Below are 22,343 nucleotides of genomic sequence, written 5' to 3' on the forward strand. Positions count from 1 at the left end.
TTTCTTTTCCAGACTAACACAGATATTAGTGTTTAGTACAAACCTCAGTTGCACTTATCTTTTTTTCAACTTGAAATCAATCATTTTCTCCTACATCTGAAAACCAAACAAAATTCCACATTTTAAATTGATTTTCAATGATCTCTTTTTATGGAATCTATATTTATATTGAAGGGGGGGGAGTGCTGTACGATGTGCTCACATCACACACCACTTGTGTCAAAAAAAGATGAAGATATAATGCAGTATTAACTGTAAGTCTTTACAAACAAGAGTGTTTTGGAAGGTGCCTAAATCTAAGCTCTTTTACTTTGACAGCATTACCCCTTACCGTTACAACAGGCCCTACTAAAAAAGTCTGTCCCCATCTTTCTCATAAGCCCCTTAGTTCATCAAAGGTGACTCTAAGAAGGAAGATTTTTAAGATGAATTGAAAGGATGATAAAGCCAGATTTTTATAAACCATTCCAATAAAAATAACTCTAGAAACAGGAGGTAATTGTTTTTCTTTTAAATAGAAGAATAGAGAGGTACTTGGAGAGGCCTAGGAATGAAAAGAAGCAATGTATTTTGATTTAATGAAGATAGGATGAAATTCCTTAAGTAGCATTCTGAAGGAGGATGGATGAAAATTATTCTATTCTTAAACCTGAGAAAGGTGTTGCAAGGAGATGGCAAGCTGCCATTTTTTTCAAAGGCTAAAGTTGAAAACAGTATACAGAAAATCTGCAAGTATTAACATAACCTTGATCTGTGTATGATGAGATTTGTCAAAATCCGATGATGCCAAAGTAAGAACTGAAGTGTGAAGAGAGGTGAAGGATGGCAAACGGGAGAAGGAAGGAAAGATGAAGTGCTAGTTATTTATGTTAGTGAGACAAGCTGACGATTTAAGATATACTTTTGGAAAATGGAATTAAAGCAGTGCATTGCCTGTAAAAATGTCAGTTAAACCTGCATTTGTGATTGAAGATAGCCTAAGAAAATATAGGGAACCAAGAGTTGTGACTGAACCCTAGAAAACACATAGAAATTTGAAGAGGAAAAAGTCCTGTAGAGGACACTGACAAATGAGACTAAACAGCTAGGAGGAGATACAGGAAAAGGCTCAGACTTGGAAGGCAATGTAATATGGAGGAAAATTTCTTGTGGAGAAGAATATGATTAACTGTCAAAGATGGTTGACAGAGAGAATGAGAAGGATGGATAGAGCACAATTATTAAGATTTGGTTAGGAAATGACCACTTGAAAATCTGGTGACAGGAGTATATGCCCTGACCAAGATGTGAGAGCTGAGAAAGGAATGAGTGCAGGTGTGAAGGAGGTGTGAACACCACAGGGTCAGGAGACATTGCAGAGAGGTGGTGTGATGTCTCTGCTTCTGTATCCACTTCCCAGAGCAGCAATTGGCAGAATCTAGATAGCCGTGGGCATGGGGAGCACCACAGGACCTGCTCTACAGATGCATTAAGCCTCTCTTTCTCTCATACTACTGCCAAACATGTTCAAAGCTGAGAGCACAGAAGAGATGATACCCACTGCTGGCTGTCAGGCAGCGAGAAGTGTAAGTTTTAGAACTATTGAACTTTAAGGAGGGTGGTCTAGACATTGACAGAAATCTCCTCTCCAGAGCTCTCTAAAAAAAGTGCAGAGGTAGTGTATTCTGAGAGAAAAGCCAAAGGGAAGAGCAGATAGTCAAGGATTTGGAGGAGGAGATTACAGCCAAGTCAAGAGTAGATAATAGGTATCTGCTTATTGTGATGTATTTCCAGTGCACTGCTCAGAGCTCCTGGGGTTTCAGCTCTGTCATTCGCAGAGCACTTTGCCATCTGCACAGCAAATGGTGTGAAAAGGTGTTTAATTCAAAGTGGCAATCATATAGAACAGGGAGTAAACGATGGACTCGACAAGAGGGAATAGCTGGTTAAAATCATATATGTTTTTGTACTTCCAAAAAGTTTTAAGACAGTTGATTAATGTTAAATCCTCCTTGAAATTTTACTTTGTGTTGACCTCTATAAATCATTTGTAATCTCTCTCAAAAAGCTTCATCGTCCGATAATACAAGTGTCAAGAGGTTTCCTTTGATTTTTATCCCTTTATAACCCCCAAAATAAGAAAGTAAATGGAATTGTAACTCTTCTCATCCACATGTAATACTGTATACAGCTGGTTTCTTTCTGTAAATTTATTTTGTCATGTAGTGGTGAAACTTATAGAGAAAAAGTATTAAATTCTGCTCATAGGAGATAATAAACGAATACAGCATGTGTTTGTCTCTACAGCATATTTCATCATTGGGGTGTAATAGGCATCATTGAATATATCTTGCTGTATTTGCCACAGACTTCTAAATTGTATAATTCAGGATTAAACCTGACATTAAAAAAAAACCAAAACAAAATAAACCTCTCTGCTGTTTAGGAATTTAAATCTGAAAATATTCTTCTGTCTCTTGTGTAAAATGAAGCTATATAAATGTACGTATTTATAGCCTGGTGTTTAACATGCTTTATCCACCATAGTAAAAATTTTAATGATGCATTAATATGTCTATTGTCCTTCATATTTTTTCTTTTTCATTATTCTTTGTCTGCACCATATCTTCAACTTTTCAGTATCATTCCATTATTTTAAACCAATTATTCTTAGGACTAGCTAAATTTACTGTTAGCAAGTGCATTACTTACACACCTGGAGCGACTTTTATTTAATATCCTGATTCTTAGGAACACTAATAAGCTTCATTGTGTTAACTGGAATTCCATTATAGCTTTATACTATAACCAAACAGAAATTTAGAAGTAAAATAAAGAGTTAACTCCTGAAGAAACTCTGACATGTCAAAACGTCCTCTTACTATGAACTGGGAAAAACAATACATTTTTGAAACTTACTCCAGAATCCAATTAACAAAAAGATGACTTGAAAACATGATGGTTGTGTCAAAACAAAAGTACTTGAATTTATAACCTCTGAGGTACACTGAAGAAGAGCAAAATTAAATATTCTGGGTTTTTAAGTTTGTTGATGAAAATGTTACAGAAAATGAAACATCAAAATACTTTTAGATGTATCTGGGGAGAAAAACCTCACAAGTGTGCTCTATTGACAGACAGATACACATCTTTCATCGAGAGGCCTTTACTAGATGCTTAAACATGTGTTCATGTGAATTCCTAGAATTCCTAGCCTCCTAGAATTTTGATTTCTTGGTCACAAGCAACATTGAGCATCTTCTTACAAGACTCAAGTGCCTAATGTTCTGTCAGTTGTGATTATGCAGGTCATATTTCATATTGAATAAGATGAAGTGGACCTCACTTATTTCTTCATTCAATGGGAAAAGACATAATAGGATACAGAACTAATATTATCAGGCTGAGTACCACAGTGCAAAATTTTCCTTGGGAGAATCCTGTAGACTTCTCACTCCACTCATCCACGTTGTCAACACAGAACTCATACTTTTGATTTTCACATTGGATGCGAACTTGTGAGTGCTCTGATCTCAAACTATAAAGGGACTGATATCACTGTTCAAAATAGCACTATGTAAACATTTCCATTCTATGCCACATGAAGTAGAGTATGTTTTTCCAAGTAACCTGAACAACTTCCATTGGAGAACCATGACTTTTGAAGGAACTGGTCCCTACCTGAGACAAGGGTAATATTAACAGTCAGGTATCTTCCGGGCATTACTTTTACATTGATTACCCTCATGAAGCATTTGCTGTCTGGCAAGGAATAGTTTTAAATCTGAGTCTAGGTCACCCGATGATTTTTGTACATAAAAAATGCTTGAGGCACAATTTAGAATTGTACAGAACAACTTATATTTCACCCAATGTATTTACTTGATCTTGCAGGGGCATTTGAATGTATGAGAACGTTTGCTGCTTCTTGCTCAGATTGCCTTGTAAATCACACAGTTTGTTTAGAGAAGGTTTTATAGGCCGTTTGTGGGTGGAAGTTAGGAGTCAATAAATAGTGCAGCTACATGTCTGACGTATGGTAGGGTAAATTGACTGAAAGGCTTAGACTGATGTAAAGAGATATAAAGTACATGAACATACTGCTGGTAGGTCTTGAAAAGAAACGAGATTATTAAAACTAACAGTACTGGAAAACAAGAAAATACCAATTAATTTAGTCAATTGTGTGCATTCCTATTTCTGCTAGCAGACAATCCAAATGAAAAATGAACTGCAGAAAAATTCCAGACCACAGGCTCAGCCCAGCCATCCAGGTTCACAAATCCAAATTAGAAGTGTGACTCCACCTGCTCTGAGCTCTACTCTTGACTTGTTCATCCTGGAATCTGACTTCAGGCCTGAAACGCTTCAACAACATGCACTTGTACTTTCAACAGGTAACTAGACTGTAAGTTGTGTCAGGTAGATGTTTTCTTTTCGCTTTGACCTCCCTTTTAAGAATGGCTGCAAAACAGCATGCTGCTTTTTTTACTCACTTTTAACTTATCTTAAATGAGTTCAATTTTCAAAAGGAACTTACAGGTTTCAAATCTACAAACCACATACTCTTTAGGGAAAGAAATGCTAAGGACTCAGAATACTTTAACATTATTGAAAACATCTTGGTCATTGGAACGGATTCCTTTTCATGAATTGGAGCTGCTATTTATTCTAGATAATTGGAAGTATTTGTTTTCTCTAAACAAAATAACAAGAAAACAAAACCCAGTAACAAAAACTAAGGATTTTTAATGTGTTTCTACTGATTTTCTTGACATGTTATAAATCCACTTCATATAAGAGGATGAACTTTCATTTAAAAAATATTTTTTTAATCCTTTGCAAAAAAAAAAATAGTAGGATACATAACATCTGATTTATCCTTTAAAGCTACAGATATCAAGCAAAGTAAATCTCTGTCTTGAAAACATGTATCTGATCCTGTTATGAAACATGTAGCCTGTATTTTGAAAATAGTTTTAAAGAATGTACCTTTGTTGAATAAAATGAAATAACTATTCTGGAATATGTTCAGGCATGAAGGATTATGTGGTAGTCTTAAAATGTGACTTCAGAACAAGACATGTAATTATCCTCATCAAAAAATAGAATTTTAATCTAACAGACCCAGAATGGCACCTTCAAGTTTCAAAAATCTGCTGAATTTATTGTTTTCTACCTATGGATCTACTTCTCCTTGAACTATGACAGATGACTGCCTTAGAGTTGTACTGTTGGAAAGAGGTGATGAATAGCCTTCTGTATTGTGGTACAGTACGATATGTTAATCTCAGCAGTGCAACTGGCTGCTCACAGTCCAGGGCAGAAGAGATCAATGGCTTAGAGAGATGAGTCCCAGTCACAAAGTGCAGCAAGAAGATCATATGCTCTTTTGCTTGAATAGGACTTAGCTTAGATTTCTAAGCAGATGTGAAAATATCTTCAGTGTTCAAATATTTATTCCAAACCAAATGACACCTGCAGAAGAGTGTGTCTTGAGGTTCACTGACAACCATCCAATGTAGCAAAAATTGTTTAGGCAGGAAGTTTTGTCCATTCAATTAGAGTAGTATGTAGACTAAAATAATCCCTTTAGTTCTTTTACAGATCTTTTGGTTTGGTTTGGTTTTCTTTAAACAGGGACCGGTAGTTTGGGTTTTCACTATTGTAAACTTGTGTGTGATGGATTTTTTTTTCTTTGTTGTTGTTTAGATGGTCTAATATGCACTTGATCAGCTTTCAGAAGGAGGGTAACCTCTGCTCAGAAATCAGAGAGGATTTCTATTAGCTTCTGAAAAACAAGCAGTGTGCATGAAAGGACTCAGAGGTTAAGCAGGAATAAATGTGTGCTCGTAGCTATTTCTATAGATCTCTGACACTAGTCAGGCTATGAAAATACCTGAGCCTCGTCATGAAAATCGAGCAATGGATCTACACTTTTGCATGATCAGGGTCTAATCTATGCTATGGCTTAATACATCTGTTTCAAGCAGTCCACAATTGTTTGCCTCACCTTTATCCCCGACTACTTTTATTGTATGCAACTTGTCATTTAAACCATTTGGTATTGCTGCAGTTCACTGACTGTATGACAACCTTTGTAAACAAGAGGCACAATGTCAAGGAAACCTCTAGATAGTTATACAAATGCTCTTCCCCTGCAACCTTATAAATAGCACATACTGGCAGTGTTTTAAAGAGTTTTGCTTTTGATATACAAAGTGAAGAACTGATCAGGATAGCTCATAGAAGTATTTGCCAAAAACAAGTTTTGAAGATTTAAATGAGCATTATCTAAGCAAACTGTTGTATTTAATAATAAATGTTTGTTCAAAGACAAGTTCTAAGAAAAAATGTGAATGTATCACTTCCATTTTTTAAGCATGTAAAAATTGAAAATACAGGGATAAAAAAAGTTACACTTCTGATTAATAATTTTGGTCAGTTTCATCTCCAATATCTAATATCAGTATCTTATAAACAATCATTTTCCCAACAAGAGCACTAAAAGACATTTTAGATAAGAGAGCATAGAGTTAGCTAAATTATTTACTGTTTTTTTTTCACTAAGACATTTAGTAAACTGAAATTCTCTTTTTCCTTCACTTTAAAATATTGTATATTTTTTGCATTTTATGAAGTTATGCGTCTTAAAAAATGGAGGCAGCCTTTAAAAATAAGTGTAAACTCACTGTTCAACTTCTCAAGTGGTAATATGTATCACACCTATTTAGAATTATCTTCACCTATTCAGAATGATCTTTGACAAGTACTATTATTCTAGACATTTACTTTCTTTTTTGTTTCTTTTTTTTATTTTTTAGGGGAATATTGTGCTCTGGCCTTCACTCTTAATTCCATTACTATGACACATCAATCTGTCATAAAGTGCCCTCACGTAAGCCCAGGAACTAAAAATGTAATAACAAGTTTCTGTATTGTTACTGTCTTTTTTTGCCCCTATCATGCTAAGGAATTCTCTTTCACTTTCTGACATTTTTGTATTTAGGGCTGACATGTTCACTGTCATGCTTAATCCTATTGTTCTGCAAAATGTTGCCTTTTTACACTTATTTTTTCTGAGCCTACTTCTAATAATAAGATAGTTAAGTCAAGCCTAATGAGATGTGTCTGTAGACTACCCTGTTCTCTTAACCAAAACTTGCTCAAATTTTATGTATTAAGCTGAAATGAGATTTGAGAGCTAACAGATTTTCATTTTCCAGTGTTGATGATAACGTCTGATAACACAGACAATGAAGCTGCAATATATTTTCATATGGTACTAGAAGTGAATTTAGCCCTCTATTCAAAAGATGAAAAGTTGCTAACTACAGGGAATAAAAAAAGTTTTCTAGTCAATACATGAAAATACAGTTGTGCAAAAGGAAGTGAGAGTCCCTTTGCTCTACTCTTGCCCTGAGAAAGCACATTGCACAGGTGTTTATTTAGAACCAAGGACGGATGTCATACGGTGCATCCCTCAGGCTGCAAACAGTTAAAGAAGGGGCAACAGCTGCTTCCTGTAAAACTGTAATGAAGATGGAAGTGGATTAAACCCAAATTTGCTGCCCAGATCTCAAAGGAACAAGTCTAGAAAAAAGGCATCCTATGCCTGGAGAAACGGCTTAACACCATCAAATGAGAGAGCTCCAATAATGTATCAAAGATAAAACACAAGATAGTTGAGTGACACTTAAAGTTGGAACTGCACAAACTTCTCACGCTTGATGCAGTGAGTGAGTGTTATGCCAGAAAGTTAGCTGCTTGGAAATGTGGATACATCAACAACAATGTCAACATACTATAGCTAGAACATTGCAATAAACCCAGAAAATCACATAGTACTAATATCAGTCTCTAAGAAGCTGCAAGAAATTAAAAGATACAGAATCATTTAATTGGGTTTTTTTTGCGTGGAAAAGACCTTTAAGATCATTGAGTACAACAACTAACCTACACTGCCATGGCCACCACTAAACCATGTCTCTAAAACATGATGTACCTAAGATACGATCCTCCATCGTCTTTTACTTTTTACCTTTTTTTAACATGAATCACAGCCTGTACTAGTTTAGGAACTAAAGTTTTAGGGAATATTGTTTTGATTATAGATTATTTAGGGAGCATATCTGGAAATATCAATACACATGTCTGAGTTTATAGGAAGACGATAAATTACTTTGCTGGAGATACAAATTAGGAAATTTATAGCAATCTGTTATCTTAAAGCCTAATCATGCCTACGGATCATTTTTTCCTGTTCTTCTCTGTTGACTTTAAATCAGACTCCTTGTACTGAGATTTGCTAAACAGAGTTGAATGCCAGGAAGACGTCAGACTGATGGAAATGGACCAAAAGAGCAAAGGCTGATACCTAAGCTTGATCCACAGGTTTTGCCATCTAGTTTTGCCAACATATAATGTGAAAAAGCCACACCACAGCTGAAATTATTCTGCTTACATGAATATAGCTTTCCTAGCAGAAGAAGGTTTGACAGCTTATAGCATATTTTACAGAGAAACAGTAAAATTACTGAGGAAGAAATTCATTCTGTTACTGTACACTGACTGTGCTCTGAGGCACTGCTGGCATAGTTATGCCAGTGTAACTCTAGAGAAAAAGGTAGCAGCTTCTCACGTTAGTCAGTATATATAGCTCTAGGTTAGGGAGAGATTGAAAAGGTCATTAACACTCGTATGTAAGATGTACTGTTCTGTGTAATTTCTGCTTATAAAATTATGAGAAATGCCTACTGCAAGGACCTAGTTTGGTGGAACTCATGAATGCAACTTCATGTAAGACTTCCCACTGCCTGATTTCATATTTCTAGTCAGTAAAACATAGATCAGTTAATGTTCAATCAATATATATTTTATGTAACATTTGCATTATGGGACAAGATTGAGAATTGTCTATTTTTTTCGTGATTTTCTGACCTTCAGTAACAGGAATACTAACTACCATCACATATAAGAGTTGCTTTAAGATGTACCTTTCAAAACAGTCATATTTTTCTTCCATGTTGTAATCTTCCACATTAAGGAGAAGGAAAAAGTAAACAGGTTCTATCTCAGTAGGGTTTTACTTGGTGTAAGTAATAACTAGTAGGCAAGTAGCCCTGCCTGACACAGTAGTCCGCAAATTGTGGGAAAAAAGACGAACAACTTGTAAAAGGATCAAATAAACATTGTTAGGTTGAAATTGTGTTGGAAATTCAAAATGAAGATGAAGTTTTTAAAGATTCAGATAACCATGCTGCATTTAGTTTTATTTCCAGAGACCAAGAGCAAAAATTTGAAAAGAAACTGTTGAAAAACTCTGATCTTCTAATATTTTTTTAATCTACTCTGAATCGGGAAATATTGAAATTACATTAAAAAATCTGACTTGAAAAATGCATAGCCAAAATAAACTTTTTGATGCTGCTTCAGACTATCAGTGCAAAAATTATTGATAATGAAAGGCAACATGACTTTGAATTTTGTCAGGACCTGTGTGATGGTAGCTTCAGGGATTCAGGTCCAGTACTGCGTGACTTCTTTTCCCTACTAACTAGATCCTTGGAGCTGTGTTGGAACTGTCACTTGTTTCTGTGTACATTTTCAAGCTTAGAAAGCTTTTTCGGTTCTTCAGGAGCGTGATCCATTTTGCAAGGTTTAGAAATTTGCTATGCACAAGTGAAAACCCAAAAAACCCATGATGAGGGTCTTGATTTAGGAAGTGGGAGACTCAGACTTTGTTATTTCCTCGTAAGTACTGCAACCACATGGTGATTTACTACTATGGGTAAGGCTTGTTCAGCCCTTTTGCTACCTCTTTAAAATAATCAAGTATTTACCATTGCTAATTATCTTTTTTTTTTGTCATCCCAGGTGACTTTTGTGGTCAGTGAAATATAAAGACCTATAAATAAGGACTGAGAAAGAAACAGATTCCAAAGCCAAGTAGTTCTATCCTAGTCTCAAAGCACAACCAGGATGTGATGACTTTCCTTAATGTATCTTCACAGAGAGTTTTAACTATTATGGTAACTATTCTGATAAGGGGAAAGTAAAAATATTTTGGAAATCTAGAATACTCGGACCTTTTCAGTTCTACTGATCTAGTGGTCTCCAGTCCTGCATCTCTAACTTTGCACTGAAACGTACTAGCACTTTTGATGCTCTGGACCAGAAAAGAATCAGGTTTCTTTTTATTTTTCTCAAAAGTCCCACAGGAAAATTTTATACAGGCTCGATCTTGTCATTTCAGTTTACTCACTCACTCTTTACAGAACAAAAGAATAAAACAAAAGCTCTGTTCATGTACATCCTTGCTACAGAATGTCTTATTGAAAAGGGCAAGTTACACCACTCATGATTTTACAAGATCAAGGCTGAGCTCATTTTTTGAGTAGTTCTGATTACACTATGTTATGCTAAAATGTTTTATCTAACTGTGTAATCAAACACAGTATAAACTGTCTGTTGCTAGCAGCTTGCAAGTACTAAACAATGACAGAAAGAGTAACTAATACAAAATGCAATTAGAAATTCAGGAACAATAATTCTAAAATAAAGAAGTGTTAAACCTTTTTTCAGCCCAAATCATATCAAATACACATTAAAATTCAGTACTTTACAGATAAAGTAGCACAAGGTCTTTTAAGAAAGCAGCCTGTATCAAAGGACACTAGAAAGGTTTTTGCAAAACCTGGCAATTTATCAAGTATGTGTACAGCCAGATATATAAAAGGTAGTTTTCTTACAATGGATCTGATAGTTAATATTACAGAAATCAGGCTGATGTACTTTATTCTGGTATGTCCTACATAAAGGAGGCTTTTTTTCATGCAGCAGAACAAATATTTTGGTATGCAGAGTTCAACTCCAAAGCTCATACTCTCATAGATTTTATGTTCTGTAAGAACAATGCAATGAACTACTCCGACCTTTTGACATTGTTCAGCCTCGAGAGCTCTATCTCCTAATTCTTGCACCAAAATCAAATAACCTGTGGTATTAGAATATAGACTTGTGAGAGATATCTGACCATGATTTTTAAGTTCAGGTAGTATTTGCTATTTATTTATTAGCTGTTGTTTATGTCTGTACTACTGTAGTGTCCAGCTGAACTTCATTCAATAACTATGGTCCTGGACTCTCTTAACACTTATCCCTAAATTTCCTTCTCCAAAAAACCATCCAAGCCAACTGCCCTTCCTAAGAAGGAGGCAATCTTCAAAGGCAAAATCTCCCTCTTTCTGATGGAACTTTTCTATATCAGGCAATGATTTCTAGCTGCACAGTGTGAAACCTAAGCTCCAATAAAATTAATGTACATGCTGCCTGAGCTTGACGGCCCAGGGGTTTACTCCTGAAAAAGACTATAGATAAGACATAGATAGGAGAACACAAGTCTTCTTGTGTCACTGACCTAGTTCTGCTTCCTTCGAGATCATTAGTAAGCTGAAATGTGGCTCAAAAGAGTATTGTCATGGAGAACTGATCTTAATGCTAACCTGATAGACTGGTCCATCTCCTTTACAAATGACACCCCAGAGAGTTCATATAATAAAACGTGTTTTCATTTTGGATGTAAATAATTAAGGAAAGTGCTTTATTATGATGAGCTTGAAAATCTTACCTGCTCCTCTTAGACATTAATTAACTATGTATATCACTGTCAAGGATCTATGATGCTACTATTGCCACAAAGTCCCAACAGAGTAGTAATCCAGCAGGGAAGGACTAATCTTTAAAGCATAGGCTTAATTTCTTAAGTACACACTTAAACATGTTCCTATCAATCAAAGAGTTTAAAGTGGGTTTATGTCCTATTGACTTACAACCTATATCATTCTATATTGAATGGTAAAATAAACACAAAGTAGAACATTCTAGAAACTCTACATTTCTAATGTAATTTATAATTTCCGCTTCTCAAACCTTTTCCAATTTTACAAAGGATGAGTAAAAACTATAGGTTATAACTCCTGTTGGAGTTATAACTGAAATGTTCCATAGTATCTGGACATCTCATAATTCATTCTTTGCATTTGTCAAATGACACTGACCAAAGTTATCTTCTATGACAGTAATGTGAACACAGATGAGTGTCCATCTCAACTTCCCTTACCATTCCATAGCTACACTAGCCACTAAGGTATCTCATCCAGACAGGATATGTATTTGGCTAGATTCAGACTGCCTGACTGAGCACCTGGCATCTCTTAAGGTACCCATCTCTACATTTTTCTCCTTGATGATCAAACAGTTCACGCAGACTTCTAGCACAGTCACAGAAACCTTCCTCCTTTCACCTCCTACAACCCTTTTGCTGGGTCTCAATGAGTTCACACCACTCTGCTCGGCAGAAGCATATGCTTCACTCTGGAGAACATAAAGGTCACTAAGGTGAAGCAGGGATGTTCAGTCCTACAGGTCAGTGGTAGTGCATGTTACTTAATGTATGAGGGATGGGAAAGACTTGTATTTTAGCTTTGTTGCAGTAGAGTACTTCTATGAATTTTCACTGTGTTATTACTTTTTTGATAAGTTGAGCTCAATTGGAATAAGAAACTGAAGACAAGTGAAGACATCCTTTTCTCATATTGTTTCACTTAATTATATGCAGAATGGAAGTCTCTTTTCTTAGGAATTAATTGAATGAGAGAGGTGTCAAAAAAGACCTTAAATAATGCCGCGTAATAAGAAAGTGTATTTTTTAAATAGCCTAAAAAAGCAGATAATTGCTTACTTTTTATTATATTTTGCTTATGTTCCTCAAGGAAAAAGCTCAAGCAGACTTTCCTGAATCAAATGCATATGGTGAGACAACCTTGGGTGGCTGCCCGATGCTTACCCAACGACTCTCTCACCTTCCCTCATCAACAGGACAGGAGGAGAAAATAACATGGAAAAGCTCATAACATGGAAAAGCCAGGGAGATCCTTTACTGATTACCTTCACGGACAAAACAGACTCAGCTTGATGAATAATAATGTTGAGAAACAGACAAGAACTAGAACACCCTCCCCCCTCCTTTACCATTCCACTCCATCTTCAAGTCCTCTACCTTTTGAGTGAACAGGAGCAGAGGGATAGGGAACAGGGATACAGGCGTTTTATGTAGACAGTATTTTAAAACCCAAACCACCACTTCCATAAGCTTAGAAACTTAACAAATAAAATAGGCTAAAGAAATAAAACCACAAGGCACCCTACATATACATATCTCCTAAGTATTGATGAGACTCTTCTGTAAGTTAAACAATGTCTATAAAAAGGTGGGTCATTCTTTGTCCCTTAGCCTTTAACCTTTGCCTTGCAGAGGTCTTCATGCTCAGGGAGACCTATTTCAGAATCTGCTTGCACTCTAAGCTTCAGTAGATATTGGTTATATTATAATAAATTGGAGCTGGAAGTTGTTATTGGAACTGGTGTTGTTATTGACCATGGTGAGGACTTTAGATTTCACTGTCAAACTTTGTTAGTATTTAGATGATACTTCCTAGTTAGGGAAAAGAATAAGTCCAATTTTCATATGTAGGGAGCTAATTGTTTCTGAGCAGCAAGTGCACTAATAACTTTATTTTCTCTCTGTCATACAGGCATCAAATATAATGAAAAGGACCCGAGCTCTGGTTTTGGTTCAGACACCAAAGATTCCATACTTCTATTTTTCTGTCTCTCCTTTGCCATGTCTATTTGAATGGTGACTTTTTCTTACTCTGCATTTGAATAATACCTCACAGAAAATTCCAACTAATGTCTAGCTACTACTGTAATAATCAACAGAAAGTACAAGCAAAAGGTTTATACATACGTAGCAATTCAAATTTCTAGACTAGCATCTTTTGGATACTAATTCAGGATGCAGCTTCATGAGAGATTAAGTGAGCCTAAATGTCAGTGCACTCTGTGCTCTGGCACATTTGCTTATCTTGGCTCTCTGATGTGTCAGTTCACTTGCAGAGTCAGCAGAAAATTAACCCAAGAAAGAAATAGAATAGTTTCCTGCAAGCTCAGTAAGTTGAATTGATTCAGTGGAAGGCCGAATTAATGCTGGAGCTGCTACAAAGGAAGAGGGAGGAAGGGGGAGACTGCCATAGACCAATTTAAAACAGTTCATGACACTCTAGAATTATTTCTTATTTTCCAAGAAAAATAACGAGTTTAGAATGCGTAATGGAAAATGCATATTAACATACCTTTTGTACTTTTAAAAAATAGACAAATATTTGACACGTAATATTTTCTGGAAGAAACCTGTTGTGAAATATGGGCTTCAGATTAATGAAAAATAAGCTGTTTGTGTATTTGATAGTCTTTTAACATCAGCAAACTTGAAAAATATAGTTTTTGCATCATTTTCCCTCACTTCTAGTTTTTGTGTACAGATATATTTGGTTGAAACTTTTCTCCCCTCTGTCTTATAAAGACAAAAAAATCACAGAAAATTTTTCTTCTTATCATCTATTTTTAGTGGATGATTACTTTTACAAACACAACAGCAGCAAAGAGATTAAGAGTTAGATTCCCTACTCAGGATGGTGGGGAACCTAGTGCCACCGGACATGGAAAAGGCCAAGATACTCTATGCCTATTTTACTTCCTTATTTTCAATACTGGAAATGTCTACCCTTAGATGACTCAGCTCCTTGGGATTGTTGTCTTTGGGAGAGAATCTGTAACCACAGTAGGGAAAGATACAGCTAGGGTATGGTATGAGCCAAGTAGACATTCAGAAATCAATGGACTGAGATGGGATGTGTACAGGGGTACTGAGGGAGCTAACCAATGCCACTGACAGACAGACCTTTACCATATCCAAAAGGTTATACCAATCAGGAACTGGTCATTAGAACAAGACAAATATTACAGTCATCTTCAAGAAGAGAGGCAGAAAACAAGGGACTGCAGACTAGTCAGCCTCGTCTTGATCCTTGAGGATGCTATGGAGTGAATTCAATGGAAGCTGTTTCCAGAGTCAGGAGTGACAAGATAGTGATCAGGAACAGCAATTAGGCATTTTCAAAGGGCAAATAGTCTCTTGCTAAGTCATGATGAGAGAGACAACTCTGTTAACAAGCAGAGAGCAGAGGTTGTTTTCCTGATCCCATCTGCTGTGGTGTCATAGCAGGTAAATTGATATCACAGAATGGTTGAGTTGGAAGGGACCTTTAGAGATCATCCAGTCCAACCCCCCTGCAGAAGCAGGTTCACCTAGATCAGGTTGCATAGGAACGCATCAAGGCAGGTTTTGAAAAACCTGCAGAGAAGGAGACTCCACACCCTCCCTGGGCAGCTTGTGCCAGGGTTCCTTCACCTGAACAGTAGAATAGTTTTTTCTCATGTTTAAATAGAAATTTTATGTTCCAGATTCATCTCATTACCTCTTATCCTGTTGTTAGATACAACAGAAAAAAGAGATGTCCCAATATCCTGACATTCACCTTTTAGATATTAGTAATTACTGAGATTCCCCCTCAGCTTCCTCTTCTGTAGATTAAATAGCCTCAGTTCCCACAGCCTTTCCTCAAAAGGAAGGTGCTCCAGTCCCCTGATCATCTTGATGGCCCTGTACTGGACTCTCTCCAGCAGTTCTCTGTCACTCAAACTGGGGAGCCCAAAACCGGCCACCAATATGGACTGGATGAAAGGACTAAAAATCAAATGGAAATTTGGAGGGACTTCTGGTAGCTTGTGACTTAGTGATATTCTGCAGGGATTGGTCCTGTCACCAAAACTTTTCAATGACTTTGTTAATAACATGGAATATGAAATGAAATGAAATGTACACTCAGAAAGTTCACAGTATATACTGAATTGTGGATCATGGTCAATATGCTGGAAGACAGGGTTGCCAATGAGAGCTAAGCAAGCTGGGAAAGATGGGCTGACAGGAGCAAAGGTAAATGCACTTTTATACACTTAAGGTGGAATTCAATGCAGCAGTACAATATTGGGGGTTGACTGATTAGAAAACATCTTTGCAGAGGAGAACTGATGGGATGTGGTGAACAGCAAATTGAAGTCTGCAATATGCCTTGCTGAAAAGAAGATAGATAGCATCCTAGGCTGTGTTAGCAAGAGTGTGCAAGCAGGTCATGAGCAGGTGATCCTTCCTCTCTACTCAGCATTTGTGCATTGTGGCCCTGCTTTGACAAAGGCTCAGACTAGATGACCTCCAACCTTCAGCATTCTGCAATTCTGAAAACATGACTTCATACACATAAATAACTAATTACTAACACCCATGATATCCTACACTATGTTTTTGCATTCCTAGATGATGTATTCTATCTGCATGCTCAGAGATTTGGAGAATTGGATTCCCAGCTACTCAGAGTACTACAATCCAGACTGTAAAATCAGTGCAGAAGTGCAAACCCATTGGCTTTATCGATCATATCTTTCCAACGTGAGTATTCATGTAGCACTAACCAGATTCTCCAGATCCTGTCCTAGGTGTCTACAGTTAAAACATGGAGTGGATTCTGTAAACACTGTTTCACTTCTAGTTGTTTGCCATCATGTTAAGCAATAGGAATGGGCACTCAAGTACATTACATATTCTTCAAACTTGAGTGAGAAAGGAAATCTTTGTTCTTCCATAAATAAGGAATTATTGGCTATTCTTTATGTCCAGTGACAGTTTGTCAGGCATGTATGTATCATTAATTTATAGTAGATACCAATGCAGTCCATTATTCTGCTACTTGCAAAATTAGGAGTAAAATTTTTCATATTAATGTAGCAGAGAATTATAACTGATTACCTTTCTGTACAGCTTGAGATATCACAAATCTCTTGTTAATCTAGTGACTTTCCATGATTGAGAATGTATTGTTTTACACATGCTATAAAAGGTTTTGTGTAAAATGTTAAACATCAAAAGCATAAGGTGTAATTATCTTTTTTTTTTTTTAAGTTTGAAATGAATTACTGAAAGTTATGCACAGTTCCTGTGGTGCTGGAGTGTTTTGCATAAAGATTCGGTACTTAAAAGAAACTGCTCGTCACTAAACAGAACTGTGTTGTATACAGCACACAAAAAACTGAAAACTCTCATCTTGGTTACCAAAAAAAGAGAATCTACAGAGAATTATTAAATAGCAAAGTCACAGCATAATGACATAAAAACTTCCATGCTGACTTTTCCGAGATAAGATGTATATTACAATTGTGCTACATTAATAAAAGATTAGCTAAATATGCCAATTATCTCTTCAGTGTAAAATTTCCCTCTCATTCAGTAGCACTAGGAAATTGGAAACTATTTTAACAATTTGTTCCATTTTAGTCATCACAAGATAAAATTTTATATTAAAAAAAACCACCCGAGTTTGATTAAAAATAGCATTTTTCTTCTTTTAATTTCCACCATATTATGTTTACTTCAGATGTTATCAGGCTAAATGTTATGGCCAATTTCTGTCACGAGCAATTCCATTGTTTTCACTGCAACTGCTTATAAGTAACTTGATATAATGTCTAAAGATAAAGGGTTTTTTTCTTCCAATTTAAATAGGGGATAGAAAAATCACATTATTTTGTGTTTGTGTGCCTATATATCAAATATTCTGTAAAAATAGAATGGATTGGGCTTTTTTTTCATCAAGCAAGTATATTCCAAATAAAAACAGTCCATTTAAATTTATTTCAATGTGTTCACTTTTATACAGTTAGTAATGACATCAGAAACAGTTCATATATCTAGTCTGATATAATCTAGTTGGTAGAAACTATTGATTTTACTGGGGGAGGAGAGTAGAAATCCCAGTCTGACAAGACTTGTCTCGATTTGAGGGCATACTTCTGGATCAAATCCCAGGGTAAGAATGTCAAATGCTTATGCAGAAGCTTAAAAACTGCTACAACCAGAATACCGTGGAAGGTATTAAGTGAGATGAAAGAAAAAGCAGCGAGATTCTATTAAACATAATAATGCATTCCTGTGTGCTTTTTTATTAGAAATGTGCTCCTGTCTTGTTAAATTAGCAAAGGTTAGCCTTGTTGTAACCAGCTCTATCTGCTACATAAACACACATTTGACACTTAAAAATGCGATAGTTTAAATTTCTATTATTTATTGCTGAGCTCTTCATTGTCATTTTAAAGCTAGGGAATAACCTTACAATTGTTAGAATCTACAAAAATATAGTAACTTTATTATCAGTGTAACTGAAAGGTCAAGTTTTCAATGCATTGGGGGCAGCCATTTCTTATTAAATTCCTGCTTACCCGCATTACATGAATTGCATATACAGAACCGTACATAAGGGATTTCAATACCCTGTTTCAATTAATTTCTAATGATAACTGGGAATCAAAACCCTTTATATGGCTTTGAACACCCAACAGAAATATTTTAAGGACTCTTATAAATGTGAAGGGAAGAACTCCACTTCAAATATTTGAGATGACATTAAGACAACTACTTATGTTCTTGGAGTTAAATACATACCCACCTTCTTCACAGTTCGCATCCTATTTTGAGTTCAATTTAGAACCTCTGAATCAAGTCAGAATCTTTCAAAAGCTTCAATGGAAGTCAGTGGTCAACTGAGAAAATGGTATGACATCCGCACATTTTCTGTTCCCTCATCTGTTCCACACTCTATTTTGAGGAAACGGGATTAAAGTGAAACAGCCCAATACCATCCAGCTTTTCTTCTCTTCTGCACCCCCAGCTCAACACAACATTTCTTGTATTCTCCAAGCTAAGTTGCATACAACATTAACAGGAGAGGCCAGCAAGTGTAAGAAACTGGTAATTTAAGGTCAGACAAAAGAAGCATTGTTGCAGTAAAAAGACATAGGGAGGTTGCTCTAAATGGTAGCTCTATAACATAAAGGTTCTAATAATGCTACAGCTGAAGGCAGTGCCAATAACAAGGGGACAGAGAGATCTGTTACAGAAATGACAAAACAATAAATCTCTAAACTATTTTCTATGTTTTTCCTAATTTTAGAAATAAAAGAATATTTTCTAGGTTTGCATTATCTTAATACGTTTTGGAAAACATTGCAATATTCAACTGATGTCCTAGAAGGAAAGAACTTCTAGTTTTCATTCAGAAATGATGAAATTATCTTCCTTCATTTATTAGAAATTATTTCTGTTCATTTCAGAAATAATGCTGAAACAAACTTACTTTTACTATGTCATGTACTAGCACCTTCATTCTCTTTTATTTCCTTATTTGAACTGTTTTTTTGAGGTGCTGTGAATGAAAAGCCCTGAAATGAAAACTGAATGGTACTTTTGATGCAATTATGCTATGGTACCACATCATTAATGTACTTCGCTATTTTAAACTGCATTCTATATGTTAGATTGAGATCGACTTATAAAACCTTCTCCCTGGCTTAGCTAGCTATTTCAAAAAAGTTCCTAGAGATTTTTTTTTCCAGCTCCATTCCTGTTTCACCATGCTTTTTACTGTCTAAACACATGTGTACACAAATAAGCTCACAAACAGACACATACTCCTGCCTGTAATGGGAGGAGTTCCTCCATATCTGAGAAACAGCTGGAAGTCTTCTATAGGACTAAGGTAGGATTATAGTTCCATTTTAATGTTTATACTCAGAGATAAAAGCTATCACCCATGCAGCAGTGGAGATAAGATGGCTGACAGCACTAAGCTGCCTTCACTAAGCAATGCTGAAGGATGCCTTTTTGGCAGCCTGGGGCAGTATGCATGATTAAAGAGAGAAACTTAAGCTAAACCAGACACTTTAAAAACAAATGCATTTTGGAATAATATTAAACTCTACTTAGCACCTAGGATTTCACTGTACATATCTTAATAGTCTTAAGCAGCTCCCTTTGTAAGCAATTCATCCAGGAGTTAATGTGTCAAGTTTAATATGCATCAAGAAATGTTCATTTGTAACTAAAAGGTTCATAATGCAGAGAGGCTTTCATCTTGGACATGCAATCACCAGCCTTCAAGCAGAAATATCCTGTGCTTGAGATCTAGGACTGCCATAAGAAAAGGCTGGCATGAATTTTCTTGCTGTTATTTCACTTCTCAGCCTCCTGGAGTCCAAAGAAATCTGGGTATGTTGGACAGATGCTGAAAATGTGCAGTAAATCAAAAACTATTCTTGCTAGAAATTGTATATGTAAAATTTAAAAATCCATCTCAGCTTGCTTAATAGACAGAAAACAGCTGGTGAACCAGGAATACTTTTCCTTTTTTGTGTCTTTGCCTGCAGTAAGTTTGGTCCTACAATAAACTTCTTGGGGATATTTGCCTATTTAAGGTCACTGAGATGAAGAACTGGTTAGGTGTAATCAAGTATGTTTTGGCTTTCAAGTGAATGGATTTTCATGGCTGAATGTGGAACCTTCTTGATGCAAGCAAGAAATACAATAGGTGTGTTCAGGTCAGAGCTTAAGTGTTAAACATATTTAAGAAATATTACATAGACATAACACCTTAATAAAGCTGCTGAGCCACAGACATGCTATAAAAAAATAAAACATGTATATTTATATATAAAGCATATTATTACAGCCTTTCTACTAGTTTAAACTTCAGAGTAAGAAAGAATGTAATTTAAACATGCAATTAGAAAAAAGACTTATTAGTATCAGGTCATCTTTGCAACAGGTAGACAAATTTTCATTGGTAAACAGCAAAGCCAAGCTTTTGGATAAGAATATAGTGAAGAAATGAGCTACACAAGCCACCTTGCAGACGAAACTTGGTTTAGACGTTATGTCAGTTTAATTGCAGTCCAGTGGACTTCATTCTCCTTGCAATTCCTTGATAGATAACTTTCTAGATGGAGTTTAGCATGTAATGCAGTCTACACTTTATAAAACTGCAGGACTTTAAATGGAAGTTTTAGTAAGCAAAGTGTCAGGCAATTGTCTGGGTAATCAAGGCCAAAGAACAAAATTCATGAAGTCCTAGAAGTGGGAACTCAGGTCTTCTTTGTCTATCTTGAAACTACTTTGAGAATTACTTTAATTTAGCGTTGGATCAAATATGAGATAGCCTTGACACTTTTTACAAAATAGGGGAAACTCTGTATTTATCTTTTAACTTTAATTACATCAACGTACAGTGATATAGTGTCTTTGCTAACTGGTCTTCTCAGGAAGATCTGTTCTGACTTCTCTTTCTTCTAGAGACATCCACAATTTTTCAGGTCAATCTAGTTATTTAAATTAAAATGTCTTAAGAACTCTAAATGAAACATCTACCTGACGTTTACAGCCATAAACCCATCTCTGCAAAAGCTGCTTGTCTTTTTGCATGCAAGTTTTTACTGTACACTAAATGACAAAGCTCCTTAATGATATTCCAAACAAATGCAATCAGTTAATGGATTCTCTCCTAACACTATACAGAAACAGAAGATGTTATTATTTTTTCCCTAGAGCGTGGATATTCTAAGGCAAAGCTTTTGAAGGAATGTATTGATGCAAATAAAGAATCAATTGATCCCAAATGTGGAGATTTGTCTGATAAAGTGCAACAGCAGTTTGTGTCAGTTCGGAGCAGTCTGGATCTTGAGAAACTTACAAGGGTATGTAGTGATAAGACAAGGGGTAATGACTTTAAATGGAAAGATTTAGATTAGATACAAAGCAATTCTTCCCTTTGAGGCTGATGAGGCACTGGAACAGGTTGCCCAGAGAGGCTGTGGATGTCACATCCCTGAAAGTGTTCAGGAGAATTGCAACTAGGAGATTTTTAAGTTCCCTTCCAACCCAAACTATTCTATGTTTCTATGAAAATTATTTTTCAATCACTAACCTTATTTCTTCACTATTATTCACAGAAGAGAGAAGACCCTCCAATAGTCTGCTTTTAAGCACATAAAACACCATTCTTGCCTGGCAGAAAGTGGCAAAAGAGGGGTCTGAATACACCTTTGCAATAATAAATTATGTAGCATTCCCTGTAATCTTGTATGAAATGTTTATAATGGTTTTATTTGTAGAAATATTATTGTGTTCTTCTTGGAACTTTGTAGGTGACAGTGAAACAGATTTTTACTCAGCTCTAATTCTATAGAATTATCTAAATAATAAAATATGAACTTTTTTTCAATTCCTGAAAATACCAGTGGAATTTCATTATTTATTTGTATTAAAACAACACCCAACTAAATGCGTATTACAATAAAGAGGTTACGTTCCAGGGAACACATAATTTAAATGAACAACGGTGTTCCACTAACATCAAGTATTAGAATCAATCCCTGCTTTATATTTGAGGGGGCAAAAATAAAGAGTGAAGGAATTCATATGTCAAATCTCTGACATTGCTAAGGACCATTTCTAGGTTTTCAATACACTGCTTAACCATTCCCTGACAGAATTTCAGAACCTCATCCAGCATTCTGTGTTT

Source organism: Colius striatus, chromosome 4 (genome assembly GCF_028858725.1).
Source record: "Colius striatus isolate bColStr4 chromosome 4, bColStr4.1.hap1, whole genome shotgun sequence".
NCBI lineage: Eukaryota > Metazoa > Chordata > Aves > Coliiformes > Coliidae > Colius > Colius striatus.